The sequence below is a fragment of the Heptranchias perlo genome, chromosome 35 (genome assembly GCF_035084215.1).
Source record: "Heptranchias perlo isolate sHepPer1 chromosome 35, sHepPer1.hap1, whole genome shotgun sequence".
Taxonomy (NCBI): Eukaryota; Metazoa; Chordata; class Chondrichthyes; order Hexanchiformes; family Hexanchidae; genus Heptranchias; species Heptranchias perlo.
In genome coordinates this window covers 9,248,368-9,254,367 of record NC_090359.1, presented here as the reverse complement: position 1 = coordinate 9,254,367, position 6,000 = coordinate 9,248,368, and the positions used below count along the sequence as shown (strand labels likewise).

At 42.3% G+C, this 6,000-nt stretch overlaps 6 non-coding genes across 6 annotated transcripts; 3 read left to right on the top strand and 3 right to left on the bottom strand.

Moving 5' to 3' along the window:
* Positions 1 to 323: 323 nt before the first annotated feature.
* On the bottom strand, positions 324 to 395 carry trnad-guc (transfer RNA aspartic acid (anticodon GUC)). The gene has a single exon. It is a non-coding gene; the product is annotated as a tRNA-Asp (tRNA).
* Positions 396 to 1,356: 961 nt separating this feature from the next.
* On the top strand, positions 1,357 to 1,428 carry trnad-guc (transfer RNA aspartic acid (anticodon GUC)). The gene has a single exon. It is a non-coding gene; the product is annotated as a tRNA-Asp (tRNA).
* Positions 1,429 to 2,451: 1,023 nt separating this feature from the next.
* trnad-guc (transfer RNA aspartic acid (anticodon GUC)) lies at positions 2,452 to 2,523 on the bottom strand. The gene has a single exon. It is a non-coding gene; the product is annotated as a tRNA-Asp (tRNA).
* Positions 2,524 to 3,484: 961 nt separating this feature from the next.
* Positions 3,485 to 3,556, top strand: trnad-guc (transfer RNA aspartic acid (anticodon GUC)). Its single transcript has one exon. It is a non-coding gene; the product is annotated as a tRNA-Asp (tRNA).
* A 1,023-nt stretch (positions 3,557 to 4,579) lies between these two features.
* trnad-guc (transfer RNA aspartic acid (anticodon GUC)) lies at positions 4,580 to 4,651 on the bottom strand. The gene has a single exon. It is a non-coding gene; the product is annotated as a tRNA-Asp (tRNA).
* Positions 4,652 to 5,612: 961 nt separating this feature from the next.
* On the top strand, positions 5,613 to 5,684 carry trnad-guc (transfer RNA aspartic acid (anticodon GUC)). The gene has a single exon. It is a non-coding gene; the product is annotated as a tRNA-Asp (tRNA).
* The last annotated feature ends 316 nt before the right edge of the window (positions 5,685 to 6,000 follow it).

Here is a 6,000-nt window from a genome sequence, read left to right as displayed (position 1 = left end):
ATTGTCATCAAAGAAGTCGTTAAAATAGATTCACTGAAACATGCATCCTTTTCATTGCTGTATGTGAGATCTTTCATGTCAGCGCCTGTTCCGAGACCTGGCACTCTCTGTTTCGGGCTGGTGACAGCGCGATTCTGCGTTTCATTTCTTGCCCATCATTGTGGTTCTCACATCGAGCTGAAGCGTGAGGCAGAGAGCAGATTTTTAAAATCTGCTGTGAAATCAATTTGTGGAAGTGGGAAAGGCCGAGTCAGTTTTTCGTTGTATTTTCAACATCCAATATTGCAGATAAATGAAAGTGAAGCTTCGAAAGCAGCAATAACCTCCTCGTCGGGGAATTGAACCCCGGTCTCCCGCGTGACAGGCGGGGATACTCACCACTATACTAACGAGGAATTCGTGCAGACATTTGCCGTATATTCACCACAGATGCTTCACGTTTCAGTGAATCTGTTTGAACTGTTCATTTGATGACAGTTTGTTTAACTTTCCACGGACCACTGTTGAAAGAAGAATTACCGACCACTTTTCCATCTCATGTTGGATCATGATGTGAGTAACGCGGGAGAGAGTGAGACAGATCTTCTCAGGAAAATATAGAAAATATGAGGCACACACACAGACAGACAGACACAGACACACATACACATGGATTGACTCAGAAATACTGAGAGTCAGAATATGGATAATTTGGCTGATTTTTGTTCCATTTCTGTCGTAGATTTCGTGAAATCTTGCAGATCAATTAAAATGAGCATAAAACTCGAGGTACTCAATGCTGTGGAATTTTAATTCACTTAAGAATTATTAATTCTACAAGAAACTTGTTGAATTTTGAAACGCAGAGATGAAACAGGTTGATGAATGACGGGATCTGAAGTCTGTCAGATTTGAACCTGCGCGGGGGAAATGAATGAATTTCGAATCTGTCACCTAACCCACCAGTTAGTAAAAATCACAATTGCTCTGCATCCAGTCCTCAAATAGTCTCCGTACAATTATATTCTGAAAGTGACAATCACCTGTTTTTTTGCTCTGTAGTTTTTGTTTAGGAAGAAGGTCGGCGAAGACATAAAATTAAAAGTTAGCGTCTGAAAACTGCTACCTCCCAGTCGGGGTATTAAACCCCGGACTAAGGTGGGGCAACTCACCACGATAAGAGAGAAAGAAAGAACGAAAGAAAGACAGAGTCAGTTGTCGTTGTCTAACAAAGAGATGGAAATGTAAATGGTTCTTTCAAGAGTGGCCCGTGGAAAATGAAACAAACTGTCATCAAATAAATAGTTAAAAGAAATGCACTGATACGTGAAGCATGTCTAACACCATCTGGGATGAGTGCACAGTCAATGCAGCAGTTCCTCGTTAGTATAGTGGTGAGTATCCCCGCCTGTCACGCGGGAGACCGGGGTTCAATTCCCCGACGGGGAGATTAAACTTTTGCCGCCTTTTAAAGCTTTTTCTCTCATTTATCTCTAATATTCGATGCGGAATATACAGTGTAAAACTGACTCGGAGTTTCCCACTTTCCCCGATTCAATTTCACTGATATTCCAGCGGTTTTAAAATCTGCTCTCAGCTTCACTCTTCACCTCGATGTTCGACTGGTTTCTGTGATGTTGGGGATTTCGGGAGGAGGCCGAGATGGATCATCCACTCGGCACTTCTGGCTGAAGACGGTTTCTAAAACGTTGCACTCACACGCTGGGCTTTACCATCATTGAGGATGGGGATGTTCATAGAGCCTCTTCCCATTAGTTGTTTAATTATCCACCATCATTCACAAATGGGTGTGGCAGGACTGCGGAGCTTTGATCTGATCCGTTGTTTGTGGGATCGTTTCGCTCTGTCTACAGCATGCTGCTTCCACTGTTTGTCAAGTAGTCCTGTGTTACTTTCAGGTTATTGGTGTGTGTATATGTCTGTGTGCGAGTGTTTATGTAGCTCGGAATGTGTGTGTTTGTGTATGTGTGAATATGACTATGTCTGTCTCACTTGTTATATGCGTTTCTGAGTGTCCCTCTCTTTCTTTCTATCTGTCACTTTTAACCTGCTCCCCAAATAATTTTTCTCTGGACCTTGACTAACAAAGAGATAGAAAGTAAGTCTTCTTTCAACAGTGGCATGTGGAAAGTTAATCAAATTGTCATCAAAGAAGTCGTTAAAATAGATTCACTGAAACATGCATCCTTTTCATTGCTGCATGTGAGATCTTTCATGTCTGCGCCTGTTCCGAGACCTGTCTCTCTCTGGTGACAGCGCGATTCTGCGTTTCATTTCTTGCCCATCATTGTGGTTCTCACATCGAGCTGAAGCGTGAGGCAGAGAGCAGATTTTTAAAATCGCTGTGAAATCAATTTGTGGAAGTGGGAAAGGCCGAGTCAGTTTTTCGTTGTATTTTCAACATCCAATATTGCAGATAAATGAAAGTGAAGCTTCGAAAGCAGCAATAACCTCCTCGTCGGGGAATTGAACCCCGGTCTCCCGCGTGACAGGCGGGGATACTCACCACTATACTAACGAGGAATTCGTGCAGACATTTGCCGTATATTCACCACAGATGCTTCACGTTTCAGTGAATCTGTTTGAACTGTTCATTTGATGACAGTTTGTTTAACTTTCCACGGACCACTGTTGAAAGAAGAATTACCGACCACTTTTCCATCTCATGTTGGATCATGATGTGAGTAACGCGGGAGAGAGTGAGACAGATCTTCTCAGGAAAATATAGAAAATATGAGGCACACACACAGACAGACAGACACAGACACACATACACATGGATTGACTCAGAAATACTGAGAGTCAGAATATGGATAATTTGGCTGATTTTTGTTCCATTTCTGTCGTAGATTTCGTGAAATCTTGCAGATCAATTAAAATGAGCATAAAACTCGAGGTACTCAATGCTGTGGAATTTTAATTCACTTAAGAATTATTAATTCTACAAGAAACTTGTTGAATTTTGAAACGCAGAGATGAAACAGGTTGATGAATGACGGGATCTGAAGTCTGTCAGATTTGAACCTGCGCGGGGGAAATGAATGAATTTCGAATCTGTCACCTAACCCACCAGTTAGTAAAAATCACAATTGCTCTGCATCCAGTCCTCAAATAGTCTCCGTACAATTATATTCTGAAAGTGACAATCACCTGTTTTTTTGCTCTGTAGTTTTTGTTTAGGAAGAAGGTCGGCGAAGACATAAAATTAAAAGTTAGCGTCTGAAAACTGCTACCTCCCAGTCGGGGTATTAAACCCCGGACTAAGGTGGGGCAACTCACCACGATAAGAGAGAAAGAAAGAACGAAAGAAAGACAGAGTCAGTTGTCGTTGTCTAACAAAGAGATGGAAATGTAAATGGTTCTTTCAAGAGTGGCCCGTGGAAAATGAAACAAACTGTCATCAAATAAATAGTTAAAAGAAATGCACTGATACGTGAAGCATGTCTAACACCATCTGGGATGAGTGCACAGTCAATGCAGCAGTTCCTCGTTAGTATAGTGGTGAGTATCCCCGCCTGTCACGCGGGAGACCGGGGTTCAATTCCCCGACGGGGAGATTAAACTTTTGCCGCCTTTTAAAGCTTTTTCTCTCATTTATCTCTAATATTCGATGCGGAATATACAGTGTAAAACTGACTCGGAGTTTCCCACTTTCCCCGATTCAATTTCACTGATATTCCAGCGGTTTTAAAATCTGCTCTCAGCTTCACTCTTCACCTCGATGTTCGACTGGTTTCTGTGATGTTGGGGATTTCGGGAGGAGGCCGAGATGGATCATCCACTCGGCACTTCTGGCTGAAGACGGTTTCTAAAACGTTGCACTCACACGCTGGGCTTTACCATCATTGAGGATGGGGATGTTCATAGAGCCTCTTCCCATTAGTTGTTTAATTATCCACCATCATTCACAAATGGGTGTGGCAGGACTGCGGAGCTTTGATCTGATCCGTTGTTTGTGGGATCGTTTCGCTCTGTCTACAGCATGCTGCTTCCACTGTTTGTCAAGTAGTCCTGTGTTACTTTCAGGTTATTGGTGTGTGTATATGTCTGTGTGCGAGTGTTTATGTAGCTCGGAATGTGTGTGTTTGTGTATGTGTGAATATGACTATGTCTGTCTCACTTGTTATATGCGTTTCTGAGTGTCCCTCTCTTTCTTTCTATCTGTCACTTTTAACCTGCTCCCCAAATAATTTTTCTCTGGACCTTGACTAACAAAGAGATAGAAAGTAAGTCTTCTTTCAACAGTGGCATGTGGAAAGTTAATCAAATTGTCATCAAAGAAGTCGTTAAAATAGATTCACTGAAACATGCATCCTTTTCATTGCTGCATGTGAGATCTTTCATGTCTGCGCCTGTTCCGAGACCTGTCTCTCTCTGGTGACAGCGCGATTCTGCGTTTCATTTCTTGCCCATCATTGTGGTTCTCACATCGAGCTGAAGCGTGAGGCAGAGAGCAGATTTTTAAAATCGCTGTGAAATCAATTTGTGGAAGTGGGAAAGGCCGAGTCAGTTTTTCGTTGTATTTTCAACATCCAATATTGCAGATAAATGAAAGTGAAGCTTCGAAAGCAGCAATAACCTCCTCGTCGGGGAATTGAACCCCGGTCTCCCGCGTGACAGGCGAGAATACTCACCACTATACTAACGAGGAATTCGTGCAGACATTTGCCGTATATTCACCACAGATGCTTCACGTTTCAGTGAATCTGTTTGAACTGTTCATTTGATGACAGTTTGTTTAACTTTCCACGGACCACTGTTGAAAGAAGAATTACCGACCACTTTTCCATCTCATGTTGGATCATGATGTGAGTAACGCGGGAGAGAGTGAGACAGATCTTCTCAGGAAAATATAGAAAATATGAGGCACACACACAGACAGACAGACACAGACACACATACACATGGATTGACTCAGAAATACTGAGAGTCAGAATATGGATAATTTGGCTGATTTTTGTTCCATTTCTGTCGTAGATTTCGTGAAATCTTGCAGATCAATTAAAATGAGCATAAAACTCGAGGTACTCAATGCTGTGGAATTTTAATTCACTTAAGAATTATTAATTCTACAAGAAACTTGTTGAATTTTGAAACGCAGAGATGAAACAGGTTGATGAATGACGGGATCTGAAGTCTGTCGGATTTGAACCTGCGCGGGGGAAATGAATGAATTTCGAATCTGTCACCTAACCCACCAGTTAGTAAAAATCACAATTGCTCTGCATCCAGTCCTCAAATAGTCTCCGTACAATAATATTCTGAAAGTGACAATCACCTGTTTTTTTGCTCTGTAGTTTTTGTTTAGGAAGAAGGTCGGCGAAGACATAAAATTAAAAGTTAGCGTCTGAAAACTGCTACCTCCCAGTCGGGGTATTAAACCCCGGACTAAGGTGGGGCAACTCACCACGATAAGAGAGAAAGAAAGAACGAAAGAAAGACAGAGTCAGTTGTCGTTGTCTAACAAAGAGATGGAAATGTAAATGGTTCTTTCAAGAGTGGCCCGTGGAAAATGAAACAAACTGTCATCAAATAAATAGTTAAAAGAAATGCACTGATACGTGAAGCATGTCTAACACCATCTGGGATGAGTGCATAGTCAATGCAGCAGTTCCTCGTTAGTATAGTGGTGAGTATCTCCGCCTGTCACGCGGGAGACCGGGGTTCAATTCCCCGACGGGGAGATTAAACTTTTGCCGCCTTTTAAAGCTTTTTCTCTCATTTATCTCTAATATTCGATGCGGAATATACAGTGTAAAACTGACTCGGAGTTGCCACTTTCCCCGATTCAATTTCACTGATATTCCAGCGGTTTTAAAATCTGCTCTCAGCTTCACTCTTCACCTCGATGTTCGACTGGTTTCTGTGATGTTGGGGATTTCGGGAGGAGGCCGAGATGGATCATCCACTCGGCACTTCTGGCTGAAGACGGTTTCTAAAACGTTGCACTCACACGCTGGGCTTTACCATCATTGAGGATGGGGATGTTCATAGAGCCTC